This window comes from Cervus elaphus, chromosome 12 (genome assembly GCF_910594005.1).
Source record: "Cervus elaphus chromosome 12, mCerEla1.1, whole genome shotgun sequence".
In the NCBI taxonomy this organism is placed as follows: domain Eukaryota; kingdom Metazoa; phylum Chordata; class Mammalia; order Artiodactyla; family Cervidae; genus Cervus; species Cervus elaphus.
The window spans coordinates 93325145-93348174 of NC_057826.1; the positions used below are offsets into that span (position 1 = coordinate 93325145).

The 23030-nt window shown below is 43.1% G+C and overlaps 1 long non-coding RNA gene across 1 annotated transcript in view; it reads right to left on the reverse strand.

The window, feature by feature from the left end:
- LOC122705194 overlaps positions 1-23030 on the reverse strand; it is a 64530-nt gene that overhangs the window by 33624 nt on the left and 7876 nt on the right. The window contains exon 2 of the long non-coding RNA XR_006344055.1: positions 1446-1490. This is a non-coding gene — a long non-coding RNA (uncharacterized LOC122705194). The remainder of the gene's footprint in view (positions 1-1445; positions 1491-23030) is intronic.

Genomic DNA, 23030 nt, shown 5'->3' on the forward strand with positions numbered 1-23030 from the left:
GGCGGGTCAGGTGGGCCAGCCGGGCTGGGCAGCGGGAGCAGCGGCAGGTCTGCGGGGTGGCTTAGCTGTGCTCCGCTGTGACCACTGGGGACACGGATGATCTTCTTGGGTCCCTGTTCTCTGACCTGTTGCTGGTGGTTTGCAGCGTAAGGTAACCACCACAGTGGAGGTGCGAGACTGCCCCTAAACACAGAAGCCCATTTCATCAGTGCTTCCCTTCAGAGAGGATGGGCACACTGAGGCAGAGTCTGCAGCTCTGCGGCTGATTCGTATTGATATTTGGTAGAAACCAATGCATTATTGTAAAGCAATTATCCTTCAGTTAAAAATGAATTTAAAAAAAGAGCCTGCAGACTTTGCACTGCCCACGACAAAAGGAGCAAAGAAAACAAAACAAACACACCACCACCACCACCCATTGTATTTCCTTCCATTGAAGAAAGCCTTGCCTGGATAGAGCACTGATTTCTGTGTTTGATTTTTAAATAACATTTACATAGAATAGTCCAGAAAAAAGTTTATGGTAGGTCTTAATTTAAAAATTTTAAAGTACGTACTTCATGATGTACAATTCATGAATTCCTTTAACCATGTTGGAACTTTTTGCCTCATCTAAGAATTAAATGCAAAGCCCAGCAACTGTGACTGAACTATATCATTTCATAAACTCTCTATGCATTTGATCCTGGAACAAAGTTTATGTCTAAGAAACCAGTGTGAACACGTGAATAAAGAAAACACCAGAAAACACAACTTATCTAAGTGTTTTCCATTCTATTTTTTTAAAGTTTGGCTTACATTATAATTTGGGGACACACTGTCCTGTTTAAATATTCTGTAAATTTATAACAGATACAACAGGCCAGGTGATTTGGAGTAATGAGCATCTTCATTAGGAAATAAACCTGCACCTTTCCCATTTGCTACAGCGTGCATTAAGCAAGGTATCACACAGAACAGAAAATGAGAATTAATGTATTTGAGGCAGAGGGTGTCTGATGCTTGAGACATTTGGAGAAGGCTATAGCCCCACATTTGAATGGCTGGAATGCACAGCTGATGCTGTCATGATATGTTGTTTACTGTAGCTTCCTCGTGTGGAGGAAAAGACACACAACCCTGATTACAGGCTCTCCAGTATACCACATTCTGGGTCAACATCTGATGTCCACTTCTGCCTGCAAAGTTTCCAAGGCTCCTTTTAATAAAACAGCGTAGGACAACAATAGAGGTTTTCATTTTAAGTAAAGCATTCTTATTCCATTACTAAAACACAGTTATAAGAGAAAGAGGAACATGTGTGGGCTTGGTGTTTTAAATAACTGAAACATTAACTTTTTCATGGGGTAAAGCAATCAGAAATTTGTTTATTTGGTTGCACAGAGCATAGTAGAGAACAGATCACCTTATTTGATTTAAATCTGTAACTGTTCTGGTATACAAACCTGGAGTTTTAGCAACTGTTTCATAAACTTCTCTCATTCCTTTACCTACAAGTAAAAAGACACAAATTACCACTTTCAAAAAACATTTTTAATAAGTTTGAAAAAATGTCAAACTGAAGCAATGTTTATTTCTCCAGATTTCTTGAATGCACAAAATAGGAATATCTTATACATCCCCACTTTAAACCCATACATTCACAGTAGAATGTTGGGGTCCTTTAATGGACTGGAACCTGGTGGTACGGAGTTGATGATAAGAAAGTAAAAGAGAGAAAGAGAGAGAAAGACAAAAAAAAGACCCAGGGACCTAAGCTCTGATGGAGCAAAGGTGCTTTAATGATTTCTCTATGAGTATATATAGGCTGTGGTACAAGAAACTTCTTTCGGGAATGATAGAGATCAGAAAACCAAAAGTACAGAAACCGTTACCAAGGGAATAAGGGGTAATGTTAGTCACAAGGTCAGGATACAATCCATATCTCAAGAAAGGGGAACGAGACTAAGCAGTTTTGTCCTAAAGAGAATGTTTACTAAAGGAGACCCAAGCCTGCCTCACACAATGACCTCAGTCCCTGGGAGCAGCGTGCTGTTCCACTTGAAAAGGGACAAAGGACTCATGAGAGACAGCACTTAGGAATCCTCCCGTCAAACATTCCCTGACAGTAGAATATCCTTTGCTTTTGAGGGAAATCTGAGTTTCTTAGTGGAAATCAGTTTGGACTTAACTTGTGAATTCAATGTGTTACAACAGAGAGCCTTCTAAGGAGGGTGTATATATCCTTTCTTAATCCTTTGTGGGATCTCCTGCCCGTAAGGGAAAGGTAATTTACAAATATACTATAAAAGAACGATAATCCCTCTTAGTTTTCCAAGTCCCCACCCCGATCAATGAACTCATGAGGTAATAGTGAACAACATCAAAATATTTCCCCTGCAAAACATTTAAATCAACTTAGATTTAACTCATAATCTCTTCGCTTTCATAGTTCTGTATCAAACTACAAATTATCACTTTCTAAAAGTATGTGTTCAACTATTTCTGTGAGAAAGGGCCAAGAGAAACGTAAGTATCTTAACTCCTAATGTGAATTCGACAGAGAGATTTCTGAGGGCATTCAGACACATAGAGGGTTGTTTCCGGGGAATTCTAACAGAGTCAGAGGACTCCAAGGAAATCCTGACAGAGAGAAAGGGGTTTACGGGGACTCCTGAGAGGCAGAAGAGGGTTACCAGGGATTCCCACCAGATATAAGGTGGTTTCTGGGAGATTGCTCACCAATAGAAAGGGATTTACAGAGGATTCTGAGTGTAAGAAGGGCTATTCCGGGCTATTCCTGAGGGTCAGAATAAGGATTCCTGGGGATTCCTGAGGAGTACAAGGGGGTTTTGGGGATATTCCCCATGAAAGAATGTTTCCAGGGATTCCTTACAGACAAAGGGGTTTCCGATGGATACCCGACCAGCAGATGGAGGTGTCCAGAGGGTTCCCCACTGACAGAAGGGGGTTTCCTGGAATATTCTGAGCAGAGAAGGTGGTTTGCAGGGGATTCCCCACTGACAGAAAGGATTTTCCAGGGTTACTGAGGGCAGAAGGTGGTTTCCAGGGGATTTCCCACTGGCAGAAGGGGGTTTCCCGGGATATTCTGAGGACAGAAGTTGGTGTCCAGAGGATTCCCCACTGACAGAAGGGTGTTTCCCGGGATATTCTGAGGACAGAATGTGGTGTCCAGGGAATTCCCTACTGACAGAATGGTTGATTTCCTGTGATATTCTGAGGACAGAAGGTGTTGTCCAGGGGATTCCTCACTGACAGAACGGGGTTTCTGGGGATATTCTGAGGACAGAAGGTGGTGTCTGGGGGATTCCCCACTGACAGAAAGGATATCTTTGGGAATCTGAGCAGAGAAGATGGTGTCCAGACGACTCCCCACTGATAGAAGGGGTTTCCTGGGACATTCTGAGGGCAGAAGGTGGTTTCCCCGGGATTCTCCATCAACAGAAGGGGTTTCCTTGGATATTTTCAGGACAGAAGGTGATGTCCAGGTGATTCCCCACTGAGAGAAGGGGGTTTCCTGGGATATTCTGCGGACCGAAGGTGGTGTCCGGGGGATCCCCCACTGACAGACGGGGATTTCCCAGGATATTCTGAGGACAGAAGATGGTTTCCGGAGGATTGGCCAGTGACAGAAGGGGGTTTCCGGTGTATGTTGGAAATGTTTCCAGAATGTCGTGTCTGGGTATCCCCACTGGCAGAAGGGGATTCCCAGGATATTCTGTGGTCAGAAGATGGTGTCTAGGGGATTTCCCACTGACAGAAGGGTGTTCCTGGGATAGTCTGAGGACAGAAGCTCATGTCTGCAGGATTCCACTTTGACAGAAGGAGGTTTTGCTGGATATTCTGAGGACAGATGGTGATGTCCATGGGAATCCCCACTGACAGAAGGGGGTTTCTGGGGATTTCGCACTGATAAGAAGGGGGTTTCCCGGCATATTCTGAGGATAGAATGTGGTTTCCGGGGGATTTCCCAGAGACAGAAGTGCAGTTCCTGGGGTATTCTGAGGACAGTAGGTGGTGTTCAGGGGATTCGCCACTGACAGAAGGGGGTTTCCCTGGTTATTCTGAGGACAGAAGGTGGTTTTCCGGGGATTTCCCACTGACAGAAGGGGGTTTCCCGGGATATTCTGAGGACAGAAGGTGGTTTTCTGGGGATTTCCCACTGACAGAAGGGGGTTTCCCGGGATATTCTGAGGACAGTAGTTGGTGTGCAGGGGATTCCCCAATGACAGAAGTGGGTTTCCTGGGATAGTCTGAGGACAGAATATGGTGTCTGGGAAATTCCCTACTGACAATATGGGATTTCCCGGGATATTCTGAGGACAGAAAGTGATGTCCATGGGATACCCCACTGATACAAGGGGATTTCTCAGGGTTAATGAGGGCAGTAAGTCATGTCTGGGGGATTCTCACTGGCAATAGGGGATTCCCGGGTCCTTCCGTGGTCAGAAGCCTGTTTTCAGGGGATTTCCCACTGACATAAGAGCATTCCTGGGATATTCTGAGGACAGAAGGTGTGTCTGGGGATTCCCCACTGACAGAAGGGTGTAGTCAAAGCGGGGGGGTGGGGGGGAGGTCGATGGCTCTCAACGTGTACATGGGCTGGCGTGTTTCAGGCTGGTGGCAGGTGTGAGCTGAAATGTGATTTAGTTCATTAGTAAGTCCATTGTAGCCTAAAAATGTGTGTCTAAGGAAATACAGCAGAAGAGTTGGAAACAGCTATAAAGTGAGTTTACTACTTAAAATTGAGAATACAGGAGCTTTACAGATCACTGAGGTACTGCCCTCTGCAGCTTACAGCACAGCCAAGCCTTGGGGCTGCCAGCTCCCTCTCTTCCTGTCCCCCAACCCCGCCCTCGCTCTCTCCTCCTCCTCTGTCTCTGCCTCTGTCTCTGATCTATTTATCACCTATCATCTTTATTATCTATGCCTCTGTCTCTGCCTCTGTCTCTATTTATCATCTATCATCTATTTATTAACTATCTAATCTCCTTCTCTGCATATATGTGTGTATGTAATTATGTATAAATATTTAGAAATCACAGCTTTAAAATAAACACTTCTGACATACTGTTAAGATAAATAAAATGTTAAATTTCCTTAAAAGGGCAGTCCTTTAAACACAGATTAATGTGTATTTTGAAATATGCTTTGATTTTTGTCCAATGGCAACTAGAAAATTTACTGCCCACTTAAATGAATAATTAATTGTTGTCAAAATCCACTGTATGTTTAGAAAATTAACTGAAATATAGCTTCTTACTTCCTCTAAAAATATCATTTAGGAGTAAATAAGGTTGTAATTGTTTTTGTTGTATAGTTGCTAAGTTGTGTCTGACTCTTTGCAACCCCATGGACTGTAACCCGTCAGGCTCCTCTGCCCATGGGATTTTCCACAGATTTTTGGAAACAAACTAGTGGTTCCCAAATGGGCAAGGCACGCAGGGGAGGGATAAATTAGGAGTTTGAGATTAACATACACATATACTACTGTATATGAAAGAGATAATCAACAAGGACTTACTGTATAGCACAGGGAACTCAACTCAATATTCTGTAATTATCTATATGAGGAACAAATCTGAAAAAGATGGATATATGTAGATGTATACCTGAACTGCTTTGCTGTATACCTAAACTAATATAACATTGATAATAAACTATATCTGAATATAAAAAAATTAAATTAAAAAGAAAAACTGCCCCCAAATACCCAAATAATTATATGTTTTAACTTTGATATTGTGTGTTAAATCGCTTCAGTCATGTCCAACTCTTTGTGACCCTATGGACTGTAGCCCACCAGGCTCCTCCGTCCATGGGATTCTCCAGCCAAGAATACTGAAATGGGTTGCCATTCCCTTCTCCAGGGGATCTTCCCGACCCAGGGATCAGACCCATATCTCTTAGGTCTCCTGAATTGGCAGGTGGGTTCCTTACCACTAGCACCACCTGGGAAGCCCAAACTTTGATACTGTTTTATATTCTTTGGGCTTCCCTGGTGACTCAGATGGTAAAGAATCCACCTGAAATGCAGGAAGCCTGGGTTAATAATGTTCTTTTACCTTCAGTAGCAATATTTTATTTACAGGTAAGCCAACCCTATTTAAAATACGCATCAACACATTCACAATTGGAATCAACATTATTCAACACATTCTGCTGTTACTTACAACTAGCAAGAGTTGTGGAATTTAGTCATTTTATGTACACTGAATTACTGTCAGTAAATAAGTATATGCTCTTTAGTGGCTAAAAATAGTTTTGAAAAGCAAAAAGACATAGGGTGTCTGACTGAATTAAAAAAACAAGACCCTTCAATAGGCTGCCTATAAGAGACTCATTTCATGGTGAAAGATACACAGAGACAGAAACTTAGAAGATAGAAAAAGATTTCATGCAAGAAAGCAGGAGTAGCAATACTCCTATCAGACAAAACAGACTTTAAATCAAAGGGAAAAAAGGGGAAAAGAGCATCATATAATGGTTGAAGGATCAGTGCAAGAAGAGAACGTTTGTTAACATAGACACATCTAATATAAGATCACCTAACATATATGAAAGGGCTTCCCTAGTGGCTAGGTGCTAAAGAATCTGTCTGCCAATGCAGGAGATGTCGGTTCAGTCCCTGAGTTGAGAAGATCCCCTGGAGAAGGAAATGGCAACCCATTCCAGTATTCTTGCCTGGGAAATCCCATGGACAGAGGAGCCCAGCAGGCTACAGTCCATGGGGTTGCAAAGAGTCAGGCACACTTAGAAACTAAACATCAACAACATACATAAAGCAAATATTAATAGACATGAAGACAGAGATTGATAACAGGAGGAGCCTAACAGGCCAGTGACATTAAAAAAAACCAGATAAGATAGTAAAAAAAATTAAGTCAATCATAGTCTTAAATGATACAATATATCAGTTGGACTTACTTGATATCCACAGGTCATACCATCTAACAAAGCAGAATTTCAGGTGTTTTTAAGTGCACATGGAATATTTTCTAGGACAGATCATCTACTATGTCAAGAAATAAGCCTCAACAAATATAAGGAGATGAACTTATGTTAAGCATTTTTCTGACTGTTACATCAACTGAAGAAACACACTGGAAAACAACAAACATCTGGAGACTAAACATGCTTCCGAACAGAATCAATGTGTCAACAGTGAGATCAAAACAGAACTGTAATACCTCAGACAAATGAAAATGAAAACACAACTCTGTATAATTTACTGGACTCTGCCAAATTAGTTCTAAGACAGAAATTCATAGCAATATAGACCTTCAAGAAATGAAAAAAAAAAAAAAAAAAAAAACTCGAACAACTTAACCTACCAAATAAAAGAATTAGCAAAAGAAAAAACAGCACAACATGAACAGAAGGAAATGAAGATCACAGAGAAAATAAGAGATCAAAGAAACCACGCACTATTTTAAAAGTTAAAATTATCAGTTTTTACCCAGATTCACAAAAAAGAGAAAGGAGCCAAATAAAATGAGAAATGAAAGGATACGTAACAGGTACCATGAAAATCTGGAAAAAAAAAATCATATTCTTTGAACAGGTCAACAAATTGGACAACTTAGAAAATGAAAAAATTTCTAGAAACCTACAGATTGTAAAGACTGAGTCAAGCAGAATTAGACATTGATCTGACCACCAGAAGAGTATCTCAATCTGTAATTAAAAAAACAAAACAAAAAACTCTCAGCAAAGAAAAGTCTAACCCAGTCTAGTTCACAGGGGAATTTTACCAGGCACACAAGGATTTCTATCTATCCTTCTGAAACTCTTCCAAGTAACTAAAGAGGGAATACTCCCAAAGTCATTTCATGAAGCCACCATCATCCTGACACCAAAACCAGACAAATACACAACAAAATAAGAAAATTACAGGCCAACACCTCTGACAAACATACATGCAAAAATCCTCAACAAAATATTAGCAAACCAAATCCAATAATACACAAATAGTGTCATGGTCCAGGCGCAGGTTGGAAAAGAATTTCCAGACATGAGAGGGAAATAAAGTTTATTAGAATGGGAGATGCTGTTAGAATCTGGCATGACGGGAGATGCCAGCTCAAATGAGAACTGATGTTGAACAGGGCTCCTTAGTACACTTTTATACCCAGGGTACAAGGAATGGGATAGGGGTCTTGAGGTCATCTGCTGATTGGATGAGGCATGTATGTATACTGTGTGGGGAAGAGTAAAGCAAAGACCTTCTCCTTGTGGGGTAGGAGGGGAGACAGGTTATACTGCTCAGGAGGACCTGAAATCCGTTAATAGCTATAATATGGGGGAGGGAAGGACGATAAGAGTCTGGTTTTTCTGTTCCTGCATTCCAAGATCCTCCTTGGTTTTATCTGCTTGGTTTTTGTCCTTGGGTCACCACAATACTCCCTCTTTAACTTTAGGGCCAATTCTTTGGCCCTTGTTGATACCCTGCTCATGTCTAACTATCTACTTATTTCCCGTCTCAGGCATTTGGGGACCCAGTATCAAAGGAAAAGGGGTGATGACCACTCTGACTTTTCAGGCTATAACAGGGGCATTGTGGGGCCCTGGGTTCCCTTTGCCTGCTTTCTGTTAGAGTGCATTTACGGAGGGAGATGAGAGTCCATGGAATGATAAGGTGACTTGTTTCAGCATCGTCTGGTATCGGTCGGAATATTCTTGTTGTACTACCACTTGGAGATTTGTTGTATTCTAGAAGAAACAAACTTAACAAGAAAGTTAAAGGTCCGTGGCCCAGAGGTTAATAGAAGTAGAAAAGCTCCTCAGGGGCTAGCCAGGAGAACCAGGATCAGACACTGGTTCATGATGTTAGTGTTTCTCTAGGTATGAGAAGATGCAAGAATTGGGGCTCATAAAATCTTTACCCGAAAACATCTGACTATCTGAAGACCAGTTCTTCTGGGTTTTTCCCAGAGCACAGTTCAATTCAGTTTAGTCACTCAGCCGTGTCTGACTCTTTGCAACCCCACAGACTGCAGCATGCCAGGTCTCCCTGTCCATCACCAACTCCCGGAGTTTATTCAAACTCATGTCCATTGAGTCGGTGATGCCATCCAGCCACCTCATCCTCTGTCATCCCCTTCTCCTCCTGCCTTCAATCTTTTCCAGCAGTCAGGGTCTTTTCAAATCAGCCCTTCAAATCAGGTGGCCAAAGTATTAGAGTTTCAGCTTCAAAATCAGTCCTGCCAATGTATTCAGGACTGATTTCCTTTAGGATGGACTAGTTGGATCTCCCTGCATTCCAAGGGACTCTCAAGAGTCTTCTCCAACACCACAGTTCAAAAGCATCAATTCTTCAGCACTCAGCTTTCTTTATAGTTCAACTCTGACATCCATACATGACTACTGGAAAAACCATAACTTTGACTAGATGGAACTTTGTTGGCAAAGTAATGTCTCTGCTTTTTAATATGCTGTCTAGGTTGGTCATAACTTTTCTTCCAAGGAGTAAGCATCTTTTAACTTCATGACTGCAATCAACATCTGCAGTGATTTTGAAGCCCCCCAAAATAAAGTCTGCCACTGTTTCCACTGTTTCTCCATCTATTTGCCATGAAGTGATGGGAATGGATGCCATGATCATTGTTTTCTGAATGTTGAGCTTTAAGCCAACTTTTTCACTCTCCTTTTTCACTTTCATCAAGAGGCTCTTTAGTTCTTCTTCACTTTCTGCCATAAGGGTGGTGTCATCTGCATATCTGAGGTTATTGATATTTCTCCCAGTACTCTTGACTCTAGCTTGTGCTTGTGCATTTCTCATGATGTACTCTGCATATAAGTTAAATAAGCAGGGTGACAATATACAGCCTTGATGTACTCCTTTCCCAATGTGGAACCAGTCTGTTGTTCCATATCCAGTTCTAACTGTTGCTTCTTGACCTGCATACAGTTTTCTCAAGAGGCAGGTTAAGTGGTCTGGTATTCCCATTTCTTTCAGAATTTTCCACAGTTTATTGTGATCCGCATAGCCAAAGGCTTTGGCATAGTCAATAAAGAAGAAATAGATGTTTTTCTGGAATGCTCTTGCCTTTGCGATGATCCAATGAATGCTGGCAATTTGATCTCTTGTTCCACTGCCTTTTCTAAAACCAGCTTGAACATCTGCAAGTTTACGGTTCATGTATTGTTGAAGCCCGGCTTGGAGAATTTTGAGCATTACTTTGCTAGCATGTGAGATGAGTGCAATTGTGCGGTAGTTTGAGCATTCTTTGGCATTGCCTTTGTTTGGGATTGGAATGAAAACTGACCTTTTCCAGTCCTGTGGCAACTGCTGAGGTTTCCAAATTTGCTGGCATATTGGGGGCAGCACTTTCACAGCATCATCTTTTAGGATTTGAAATAGCTCAACTGGAATTCCATCACCTCCACTAGTTTTGTTCATAGTGATGCTTCCTAAGGCCCACTTGACTTCACATTCCAGGATGTCTGGCTCTAGGTAAGTGATCACACCATCGTGATTATCTGGGTCGTGAAGATCTTTTTTGTACAGTTCTTCTGTGTATTCTTGCCACCTCTTCTTAATCTCTTCTGCTTCTGTTAGGTCCCTACCATTTCTGTCCTTTATTGAGCCCATCTTTGCATGAAATGTTCCCTTGATATCTCTGATTTTCTTGAAGAGATCTCTATCTTTCCCATTTTATTGTTTTCCTCTATTTCTTTGCATTGATCACTGAGGAAGGTTTTCTTATCTCTCCTTGCTATTCTTTGGAACTCTGCATTCAAATGGGTATATATATTTTTTTCTCCTGTGCGTTTGGCTTCTCTTCTTTTCACAGGTATTTGTAAGGCCTCCTCAGAAAGCCATTTTGCTTTTTTGAATTTCTTTTTCTTGGGGATGGTCTTGTTCCCTGTCTCCTATACAGTGTCACAAACCTCTGTCCATAGTTCATCAGGCACTCTGTCTATCAGATCTAGTCCTTTAAATCTATTTCTCACTTTCACTGTATAATCATAAGGGATTTGACTTAGGTCATACTTGAATGGTCTAGTGGTTATCCCTACTTTCTTCAATTTCAGTCTGAATTTGGCAATAAGGAGTTCATGATCCAAGCCACAGTCAGCTCCTGGTCTTGTTTTTGCTGGCTTTATAGAGCTTCTCCATCTTTGGCTGCAAAGAATATAATCAGTCTGAAATCAGTGTTGACCATCTGGTGATGTCCACGTGCAGAGTCTTTTCTTGTGCTGTTGGAAGAGGGTGTTTGCTATGACCAGTGAGCACAGAGTGCCTTATTTCTGATCTCCACCCTGAACTCCTTCCGGGGGTGTTGAAGGTCAGCAGCTTGCAGTGGTCATGATGTAATCTTTGCAGAGGCAGCTGGCAAGTGCCAACTTCCAGTCAGCAGGGTCCCTTCATAGCCACATAGTTGACCACGCTTTGGGGGCATTTCATGGCCATTTTGTCCCGCGGTGCTGGGAAGGCTCATTCCCAGGTCTAGGGAAGAGGTCATTGATAGGCCACTCAGTGTGGTTTATTGGACCTGACCTTTCCTGTAGCAAAAGTCTCTGGACCATACCTGTCTTACCAGCCTTTTGGTCCAGGAAAATGTTCCCTCTTATTGCTTCTTCCCATATCTAGAGTTACATTATTACAATCACTGATGTCATATAGAACTGCATATCAGCGTTTTATCACAGGCTCAGTCACACATTTAGTAATGTAAGAAGCAATCTTCTGAAAGAAGCGACATAGCAAATAATATAACCAGCAGTTATTAGTAAGGTTACAAGCAAGAATTTAAGTCAAGGACTTTCATTAGGTATAGTCCGGTATACCCCCAGGTCATCTGACTTAGTTAAATGATTATAGTCAGGTATTAATCTCCTGGTTGTACCTCATGGAACATCTGACCTTGATCCAAAGATTGGTTATTGAGATAAGCTTTAGAAACAAACTTATAGTGTCCTTTTTAATAACTTATTAATTAAATCTTTTAGCAATATAACATAACAACAAGGAACTGCCTCAGAAGTGAGTCTTAGTAAACAAAGACCTTAATTAACAAAACTAGAACTTAATATCAGAGAAAGCAATAGCAACCCACTCCAGCACTCTTGCCTGGAAAATCCCATGGATGGAGGAGCCTGGTAGGCTGAAGTCCATGAGGTCATGAAGAGTCGGACACGACTGAGCGACTTTACTTTCACTTTTCACTTTCATGCATTGGGGAAGGAAATGGCAAACCACTCCAGTGTTCTTGCCTGGAGAATCCCAGGGACGGTGGAGCCTGGTGGGCTGCCATCTATGGGGTCACACAGAGTCGGACACGACTGAAGCAACTTAGCAGTAGTAGCAGCAGAAGTTAATATTAAGTGAAATATAATTTTTTGTCATTGTGAGGGAATTAATCTTGTATCCAGGGAAGGCTTTAATCCATCAAATAAAAATGAGGTTTGTCAAGGAGCCGGGAAAATCCAAGCAGCCATCTTGGATTTCCCATAGCCCTGGCTTTTTTATTTGCAGCTATTGTTCACCCCTTTTTAATTCCTCAATTTAGGAGTAGACTGTTGCCATGTTTTAAGGACATCAGGATAGCACAAGGGCTTATTTTTTGTAGAAGCAAAATGAGCTTTGTCTACATGTACCATAATCTTAAATAATGCTTCTTTACCAAAGTAACAAAATATTTTAAAAACAAATATAAATCACTTATAAGGCAAAGAAATTAACAATCTGTTATGGAAAGCTGCATTCTGCATTTGTTCTCTTAACATAGAGACAGACTAAATCCCAGTCTGGTACCAGCTTACCAGATAACAAACAAAATTGGTTTATCAGTTAATCTTAGAAAAATCTTTTCCATAAATTTTGAAGTAGCAGTATTCTTGCAAAGTCATCAGAGTGAAACCATAGAAGGCATGTTTAAAATTTGATTAAATTGTGATTGACAAAGGAACCTGGACATCACTGTGACTTTTAACACTTTAACATGATAACTAGGATTGTAACTGACATTTTACCAGGACATATCAGATTTTCATGAATTCACATAATTTCTAGGATTATCTATATTAGTAACATCAACCATACAATATAACCTGAGAAGATTCATCACTCCTCCAACAATACTTCCCATGTAATTTAACATGTCAAATGAACTCAGGTAGTCTGATATCTCTCTTTGGGATGTTTCAGGGGCCCTCTGAAGCATCCCAAAGTTAGCTAGAAGTCAAATGATTTAGGAAGTATTTTCAATAAATATCAAAAGGGTTTATAACAGTCAGATAGGATCATATAAGTAACTGTGAAACAACAGTTACTCACTAAGCCAAAGTTAACAAAAGATTTCAAAGGTAAACATAGAACAGATCACTTCAGAGGTAAAGAAACTTAAAATCCATTATCAAACGCAGTTCAACATCTCAAGAAAACCTGTATTTATGCACAAAACTCTTCCCTTGAGGTCCACTTTCCCTAAAACATTCGTATCACTTTTTGTACCCATTCCTTTGTTCTCCCATCCTGAAACAGCCGCCTGTAAGTCAGACCTACTTCTTTTTCCCTTCATAAAATGTAATTTCATTCCTTATACCTTCTTTACTGAAAACACACATCCTACTTTCTTTAAGCAACTAAGAATTGACCTTTACATTAGCATTCTGTAGATTGATGAACATAAATACCACTGATAGTTTCTAAAAAAAAAATTCTAGAGAGCATCTCAGCATGGCATCGAACATTATTCGTTAATAGTCCAAAATCACTAGTTTCTCTGTAAGAGGAAGTTAGTGTTCAGTAATGAATGTTTCAGAATCTTATTTTATTTGGAAATGATCTAGCTATTCAATAAACTTCCATCACTTAGTTTAGCACAACCCTAGAAATTCAGGTTACCAAAATCTAGAGAGACTGTTTAGACAGACATTTTTAAAGTATAATTATTCGTAATAGAGTTTATCCAAAAGCTCATATCTCATTTACCTTTTTTTTTTTTGTTTTTTGGAGTTTCTTCACTCCAGGTACTTTCCTTGCTGACAAACTTGTAACGATATAACAATATAACAATATTTCAGTTAAATTCAGTTCAGTCACTCAGTCAGGTCTGACTCTTTGTGACCCTGTGGACTGCAGCATGCCAGACTTCCCTGTCCATCACCAACTCCTGGAGTTTACTCAAACTCATGTCCATTGAGTCGGTGATGCCATCCAACCATCTCATCTGCTGTCATCCCCTTCTCCTCCTGCCTTCAATCTTTCCCAGCATCAGGGTCTTTTCCAGTGAGTCAACTCTTCGCATGAGGTGGCCAAAGTATTGAAGTTTCAGCTTCAGCATCAGTCCTTCCAATGAACACCCAGGACTGATCTCCTTTAGGATGGACTGGTTGGATCTCCTTGCAGTCCAAGGGACTCTCAAGAGTCTTCTCCAACACCATGGTTCAAAAACATCAATTCTTTGGCACTCAGCTTTCTTTACAGTCCAACTCTCACATCCATACATGACTACTGAAAAACCATAGCTTTGACTAGACAGACCTTTGTTGGCAAAGTAATGTCTCTGCTTTTTAATATGCTGGAGAAGGGAATGGCAAACCACTTCAGTATTCTTGCCTTGAGAACCCCATGAATATATAATAATATTTAACTAATTAATATTATTATAAATAATAATAAGGACTGAACGTGAGGAAATTCTGAGTCCTTTTCCTGCTTTTGGCAAAAGCTAGTGTGCTGTTCAGAGGATTTTTTTTTTTTTTTTGTCCCTAGTTTGAACTGGGGCCAGGCCTTTTGCAGGGTCAAATTTTTCCAGTTCCTAAGAATGCAGCCAAGGGGTGAGCCTGAGAGAGGCTCCCGAGATGTATCAGAACCCATCCTTAGCCTATATGCCGTAGAATGGGGTACTGAGAGTCACCGACTGGCAGAAAGGAATTCCATTTGTCTCAGTGACATCTCCCTGCAACTGAGGCACAAAATCTCCACCATCTCAACAGTCACACCGGACAGTGAGGTGACCCCCGAGAACCGTGCAGCTAAGGCACCATCTTACCTGGGCAGAGAAAGACAGAGATTCCTGGGAGCAACCGGGTGACTCACTGTTTGGTGATTCCCTGAAACAAGGAAGGCACTCTTGGGATGGCTCAGAGGCAACACCTAGGCTCATGTATATCAATCTGGAGCAAAAGGGAAAGAAGTGAAAGTGACAGGGAAGAAGGCTGAGGAATCCGCCTTAAAATCCTATTGGGGAGGCGGTGGCCAGGGGACAATGGTCTCTGTTTTGCTTTAACCACTATGTGCCTGGGTTTCCCAGGTGGCTCAGATGGAAGAGTGTCTGCCTACAACGCAGGAGACCTGACTGGGTTAAATCCTTGGGTTGGAAAGATCCCCTGGAGAAGGAAATGGCAACCCACTCCAGTACTCCTGCCTGGAAAATTCCATGGGCAGAGGAGCCTGGTAGGCTACAGTCCATGGGGTTGCAAAGAGTCGGACACAACTGAGCGCCTTCACTTTCACTTTCTTTCACTAAGTGCCTGACACATGCACAGAAGCTGTCTTGCTGGGGCGGCGGGGGGCGGGGGGGGATGCCCTTGTGGCCTGATCCATTCCGTGTCCCCCTCATCCTCACAAGGGAGTCTTCAGTGGCAGGTGCCCTGATGGCTTTTAAGTGCCTGACCCGTGCCCACACAGTATTGGTTGGCCTAGTCCTTGGGTGGAGAGAAGACAAAGGAGAGACCCCACCAGGCGGCAGCTACTGGGGCTCAGTGAGCAGTGGGGCCTTTGAAACACAGCAGAGGGTGACCCTGGCCAGAGCTCCTCAGTTGCTTCCACAGCACTTGCCTGTTCGCAGAGGGTCCCTATGAAAAAGGAGAGGCGAGGAAGTGGGGGAAGAGACCCCAAGTTCCCCGTAGGGGCCACCAAAAATGTCGTGATCTGGGAGTGGGTTGGAAAAGAATTTCCAGACATGAGACAGAATGAGAGGGAAATAAAGTTTGTTAGAATGGGAGATGCTGTTAGAACAGCGGGCCAGCTCAAGGGAGAACTGACGTTGATCAGGGCTCCTTAGTACACTTTTATACCCAGGGTACAAGGAATGGGATAGGGGTCTTGCGGATCATTTGCTGATTGGATGAGGCATGTGTACTGGATGGGGAAGAGTAAGGCAAATACCTTCTCTCCATGGGGTAGGAGGGGAGACACGTTATACTGCTCAGGAGGACCTGAATCCATTAATAGTTACAACATGGGGGAGGGTAGGATGAGAAGGGTCTGGTTTTTCCATTCCTGTATTCCAAGACACTCCTTGGTTTTATCTGCTCTTTAGCCCTTGCGTCACCACAAAAAGGATCAAATACCACTTTCAAACTGGATTCATTCTAGGGTTGCGGGGATGGTTCAACATATGCAAAACGAAAACAAAAACACAGTGTGGTAACTACACTAACAAAAAGAAAGACTGACACCTAATTTCATTTCAATAGATGCAGAACAGAATAGCTTTTGATAAAATTAACCATCCATCTAGGCTAAAACCTCTCAACAAAGTGGGTATAGAGGGAACACGTCTCAACATAAATAAAAAGTTACTAAAGCAAACCCACAGCCAACATAATAATCAATGATGAAAAGCTAAAAGCCTTTCTGCTAAATTCAGGAACAAGACAAGAATGCCTACTCTCACCAGCTCTATTCAACAGAGTATTAGAAGCCCTGTGGATAATAGAGCAAATCAGATACAGTAAGAAACAAACGGTATCCAGCTGGAAGCAGAGGTGCAAATGTCCAGATGACACTGTATCAAGAATCCTAATGTTAGGGGAAGCACACTGACTGAAACCGTCCACCCTGGCCAGGCACCATAGTAACCATTTGCATGAGTTGTTTTACGACAGGAGGGCCTGCTAAGGAACAGGGAACTAATAAGCCACCACCAATCAGAAGAGTTCGGGAAAGGTCAAAAGGAGACACCACATGTCCGACCACTTCCCAGAATCCTCTCAGGCATCCATCTTGGCTGAACAAGGCGTGCACCACCAGGAAGGACCCTGAGTCAGAATGATTGGCTAAGGACAACCCAGAAACTAATCCCATCACCATAAAACCCCGAGACTGCGAGCCATGTGACAGAGCTGTTCTCCTGGGTTCCCTGACCCTCCTGCTCTCCATCCGGGCGCCCTTTCCCAATAAAATCTCATGCTTTGTCAGCATATGTGTCTCATTCATTTCCAAGTGTTAGACAAGAGCCCAATTTCAGGCCCTGGAAGGGGTCCCCCTTCCTGCAACACTAAAGTCTCCACCTAAAAACTATGAGAACTAATGAATTCAGCAAGCTTGTTAATATTCAGAAATAGGTTGCATTCCTATATACTAATAATGAAATATCAGAATGAGAAAGTTAAAAAGAAAACCACCACCACCAATCCCGTTTAAAGTCACATTAAGGAAAAAAACCCTATGAATAAACTTAACTAAGGCACTGAAAAGACTATATTCTAAGAACAATATAAAGCATTGTTAAAAGATATAGAAGACGATTAAAAGAAATGGAAAGATACCCCACACTCTTGGATTGGAAGAATATTAAAATGGCCTAATACCTAAATCAATCTATACATTTAAGTCAATCCCTATCAAACTATGAGAATATTATCCACAGAACTAGAAATAATCCAAAACTGACAGAGAGCTATAAAACACTCCAATTCCCAAAGCAATCTTAAAAAAGAGAGCAAAGCTGGAAGTATGATACTCCCAGACTTCTGTCTATACTATGAAGCTGGGTAATCAAACCAGTGTTTTACTGGTAGGAAAATAGACATACAGCAATGTCACAGAGTATAGAGCCCAAGAATAAACCGACATACTTACAGTCAATTAATCTACAAAGGAAGCAAGACTATACAATGGAGAAAAGACCATCTCTTCAACAAGTGGTTCTGGGAAAGCTGGAAGGCCACATATAAAAGATTATTTTACTATGTGAAGTAACAGAACATTCTAAACTCAAATTATTAAAATTATTTTAAAATCTAAATGTAAGACATAAAAACATAGAACTCATATAAAGAACATAGGAACCTCTGACATAAATGGTGGCACCATTTCTTGATTCAGTCGCTTAATGCAAAAGAAATTAAACAAGACAAATTAAAAAATGAGACTAAATTACACATAAAAGCTTTTGCGCAAAAGCCATCAACAACAACAAAAAATGCTGAATGGAAAGTACTATTTGCAAATGGCATGATCAGCAAGAGGTTAATATCTAAAATGTACCAACAGTTTTGGTACAACTGCATACCAAAAAAAAAAAAAAATCCAGTCAAAAAAATGAGCAGAAAACTCCAATAGACTTTTTTTCCAAAGAAGACACACAGATGGCAAAGAGGCACATGCAGAGAGGCTCAGCATTGGTAATTAACGGAGAAATGCAAATCAAAACTACAATGAGGTATTATCCCAAATCAGTCAGAATGGCCACCATCAAAAAGCATACAAATAATAAATGTTAGGGAAGATGCAGAGAATAGGGAATTCTTGTACTCTTTTCATGAGAATGTAAAATGGTGTAGCCACTATGTAAACCAGCATGGAGGTTCCTTAAAAAGCCAAAAATGCAACTACCACATGATCCAGCACTTCTACTCCTGGGCTCATTTGGGAAAACAAACAAACAAACAAAAAAAAACAAAAAACACATACAAACACTAATCTGAAAACATATGTGCACCATGATATCATCCATAGCTGCACTATTTACAATATAGCCAAGATGTGGAGGGCACCTAAGTGTCCATTAACAGAAGAATGGATAAAGAAGATATGGTACATACACACAGTGGGAAAAAAGACTAAAATAAAATGAAATAATGCCATCTGCAGCAACATGTATGGATCTAGAGAATATTACGCTTAGAGAAACAAGTCAGAGAAAGACAAATACTATATGGTATCACTAACCCAAAGAACATCAAGGAGAGAGAAGAAAGCCTTCCTAAGTGATCAATGCAAAGAAACAGAGGAAAACAATAGAAGATCTCTTCAGAAAATTAGAGATACCAAGGGAATATTTCATGCAAAGATGGGCACAATAAAGGATAGAAATGGTATAGGCCTAACAGAAGCAGAAGATATTAAGAGGAGGTGGCAAGAATACACAGAAGAAATATACAAAAAAGATCTTCATGAACCAGATAACCATGATGGTGTGATCACTCACCTAGAGCCAGACATCCTGGAATGTGAAGTCACGTGGGCCTTAGGAAGCATCACTATGAACAAAGTTAGTGGAGGTGACGGAATTCTAGTTGAGCTATTTCAAATCCTAAAAGATGATGCTGTGAAAGTGCTGCCCCCAACATGCCAGCAAATTTGGAAAACTCAGCAGTGGCCACAGGACCGGAAAAGGTCAGTTTTCATTCCAATCCCAAACAAAGGCAATGCCAAAGAATGTTCAAACTACTACACAACTGCATGCGTCTCACATGTTAGCAAAGTAATGCTCAACATTTTCCAAGCCAGGCTTCAACAGTACATAAACCAAGAACTTTCAGATGTTCAAGCTGGTTTTAGAAAAGGCAGTGGAACCAGAGATCAAATTACCAACATCTGCTGGATCATAGGAAAAGCAAGAAAATTCCAGAAAAGCATCTACTTCTGCTTCAGAGTACATCATGCGAAATGCCAGGCTGGAGGAAGCACAAGCTAGAATCAAGATTGCCGGGAGAAGTATCAATAACCTCACATATGCAGATGACACCACCCTTATGGCAGAAAGCAAAGAAGATCTAAAGAGCCTTTTGATGAAAGTGAAAGAGGAGAGTAGAAAAGCTGGCTTAAAACTCAACATTCAAAAAACGAAGATCATGGCAGATAGGGAAACAATGGAAACAGTGGCAGATTTTATTTTTGGGGGCTCCAAAATCACTGCAGATGGTGACTGCAACCATGAAAATTAAAAGACACTTGCTCCTTGGAAGAAAAGCTATGACCAATCTACACAGCATATTAAAAAGCAGAGACATTACTTCGCCAACAAAGGTCGGTCTAGTCAAAGCTATGGTTTTTCAGTGGTCATGTATGGATGTGAGAGTTGGACTATAAAGAAAGCTGAGTGCCAAAGAATTGATGTTTTTGAACAGTGGTGCTGGAGAAGACTCTTGAGAGTCCCTTGGACTGCAAGATCGAACCAGTCCATCCTAAAGGAGATCAGTCCTGAATATTCATTGGAAGAACTGATGCTGAAGCTGAAACTTCAATACTTTGGCCACCTGATGTGAAGAACTGACTCACTGGAAAAGACCCTGATGCTGGAAAAGACTGAAGGCAGGAGGAGAAGGGGACGATAGTGGATGAGATGTTTGGATGGCATCACCGACTTGATGGGCATGAGTTTGAGCAAGTTCTGGGAGGTGGTGTTGGACAGGGAGGCCTATGGCATCGCAAAGAGTCAGATAGGACTGAGAGGTTGAACTGAACTGAACCCAGAGTGGGTAGCCCCCATATGGGAGAATAGTTACAACTGCAGAGGTTCTCCCCAAGGAGCAAGAGTTCTGGGTCCCCTATCAGGCTCCTGAGAATGGGGTCTTGTAACAAGAATATAAGACCCTAGACAATTTGGTTCTGAAGTCCAGTGGGGCTTACCTCCAGGAGGCTGGCTGTCCTGGGCTCATAGCCACTGGCAGCAGACATCTGGGATCTCACAGTACCACAAGGACACATGCCGGCCAGCACCCCTGTGGGATCCTCCCTCTAGCAGGTCAGCCTCAGGACTCAGCCCTGCCCCTATCCAACAGCCTGTGGGCACCATGACAGGTATCCTCAGGCTCCACAACCAACTGGGCAGGGACCAGCCCCACCCACCAGACAGGCTGCTTTAAGCTCCCCCCTCCCCCCAAGCCCACAGATGACCTTGGACATGGCCCTGCCCACCACAGGCCCCAGGACCTGGCCTCATCCACATGCAGTGCACAGTCCCTAGCCCATAGACACCCAGAGCCCTGCAGCCAGAGACCCCAGACCAAGCCCTGCTCTAGCCTTGAAGCCATCCTAACCTAGCAGTGGGCAGACACCAGCCCCAGGACAACTACGGCCAGCTGAGACAGGACCCTGCCCACTCACCAGCAGGCCAACAGAAGCTCCGGGATGCCTGTACTTCACCCATCAGCAGTCTGACACCTGCCACCGAACTGAGGCCCTCAGCCGGACCCCAGGACGGGCTCTTCCTGCCAGTGGGTCTGCACTCGCTCCAGGACCTGGTGGGTGGGGAACAGCCCCGGGGTTACCTGGACCCCCACTCGCCTCACCTGTGAGCCAACACTAGCCTGCAGCCCTGGGGGCCCCTGTAATTCTGCAGCCACCCTCTCAGGACCGCCCCCTCCAGCCAGAATCCAGAAGCCTCTGTGCAAGGCAGGGCCTGGCAACCAAACGGGTGGGCAGGCCAGCCACGCCTCCCAGCCCACCCAGAGCATTCACCCAGAGCCTGTGAATGCCCTGCACAGGGCCTGTGCAGCCCTCAGGGGGAACCACAGAGCTCACAAGGGGGGAGTGTGCTTCTGTTCGGTGTCTCCTACAGGGGCCACTTGTCCAGGTTCGGGAAACTGAACCAAACATCACAGACACAAAGTGCAGCAATTCAGGCAACGGGAGGAGACAGAAGAACATGTTGCAAATTAAGAAATCAGTTCTTCTTCTTAGAAGTAACCTGAAGACAGGGAATCTACCTGAGGATGACGATCATAAAGCTGACTGAAGAACTAAGGAGAAGAATGCATCAACTGAGTAAGAAGACAGAAGTTTTAAACAGCTAGAAAATATTAAAAACCCACCAAAGGTGAAGTTAATGTAACTGAAATCAATACAGTAGAAGACATCAACAGATTGAAGCAGAGGAATGATCAGTGAACAATTGGTTTTGGAAAGCAGTTCTCATAAGACAGGAAATGGTATGTCAAAATGTAACAGGTTTACTATATTTTAACAGTCATTACACGTGAAAAGGGAGATGAGCATGGACACAGCGCAGCAAATCTCAGCTCCACACTCTCCTCTGTGAAGTCAGGGGCCACGGGTCTGAGAGCAGACACGTGCAGACGCTGCCCCGCCATCCTTGGGTCCCGTCGTCCACCCCCAATGCTTGTCAGGAAGTACAAGACCCAGGTAAGAGGGGTTCCTTCCTGCTGTGGATTCTGACGTGGGGGCAAGGTCAGGCTCATCTCCCACTCTGGGGGCGACAGCCAGGAGCAGGGTGGGGTCACTGACAGGAAGTTGGTGAGAGGAAAGAGCAGGGGTGGGGGTGTCTGTCGAGCTCCTGTAACAGCAGGACCACGAGCTGAGTCCTCAGGGTCTGGAGGACAGATGTTCAGGATCAGTACCCTGCAGACTCGATGTCTGGTGAGGCCCCTTCCCAGTTCACACACCGTGCCACCTCCTGTGTCTGCAAGTGGCCGAAGGGCTGGGGGCACTTGGCTCCCCTTCATGGGGGGCTCCACCCTCATGACCTCGTCACCCCACAATGGCCAACACCACCACCCTGGGTGTTTGGATTCGACTTCAGTTTTGGGGAGATACACACTCAGACTGTAGCAGAAAGACCCCATTAAACCCCATACAGGATTTGTGCTGAGGGCAGGCAGGGAGGGGATTAGCCCTCATCATCGGGAGGAGGGGCACAAGCAGTCTGGTCAGATGTTGAGCCTGGGGGGCTCTGGCTGATCTGACTCAATGGGAATCTTGCTAAAATTGGACAATAAAGAGACAGACCCTGAAGCCTGAGGAATCAGGACCTTGCCAGGAGCCACTCAGAGGAGCCTGACTGGAGTCTGGTCCGTGAGAGGTTGTGACGCTCCTCTGCGCCAGCCCGCTTGTCACCGTCACACTGGCCCAGACTGTCCCTTCTCCACGGTGCAGGGGGCCCCACAGTATCCCTGGACTCCCCAGAGCTGCTTGCAGAACTCCACAGGCTCCCCCGAGGTGAGTGACAGGCAGGCCTGGGAGAGGACTGGGGTTCACTTCTGTCACCGGGACTTGATCCCACAACATGAGTCATGTGAGCTGGCTGGAGTCCAGTGCAGATAAAGCT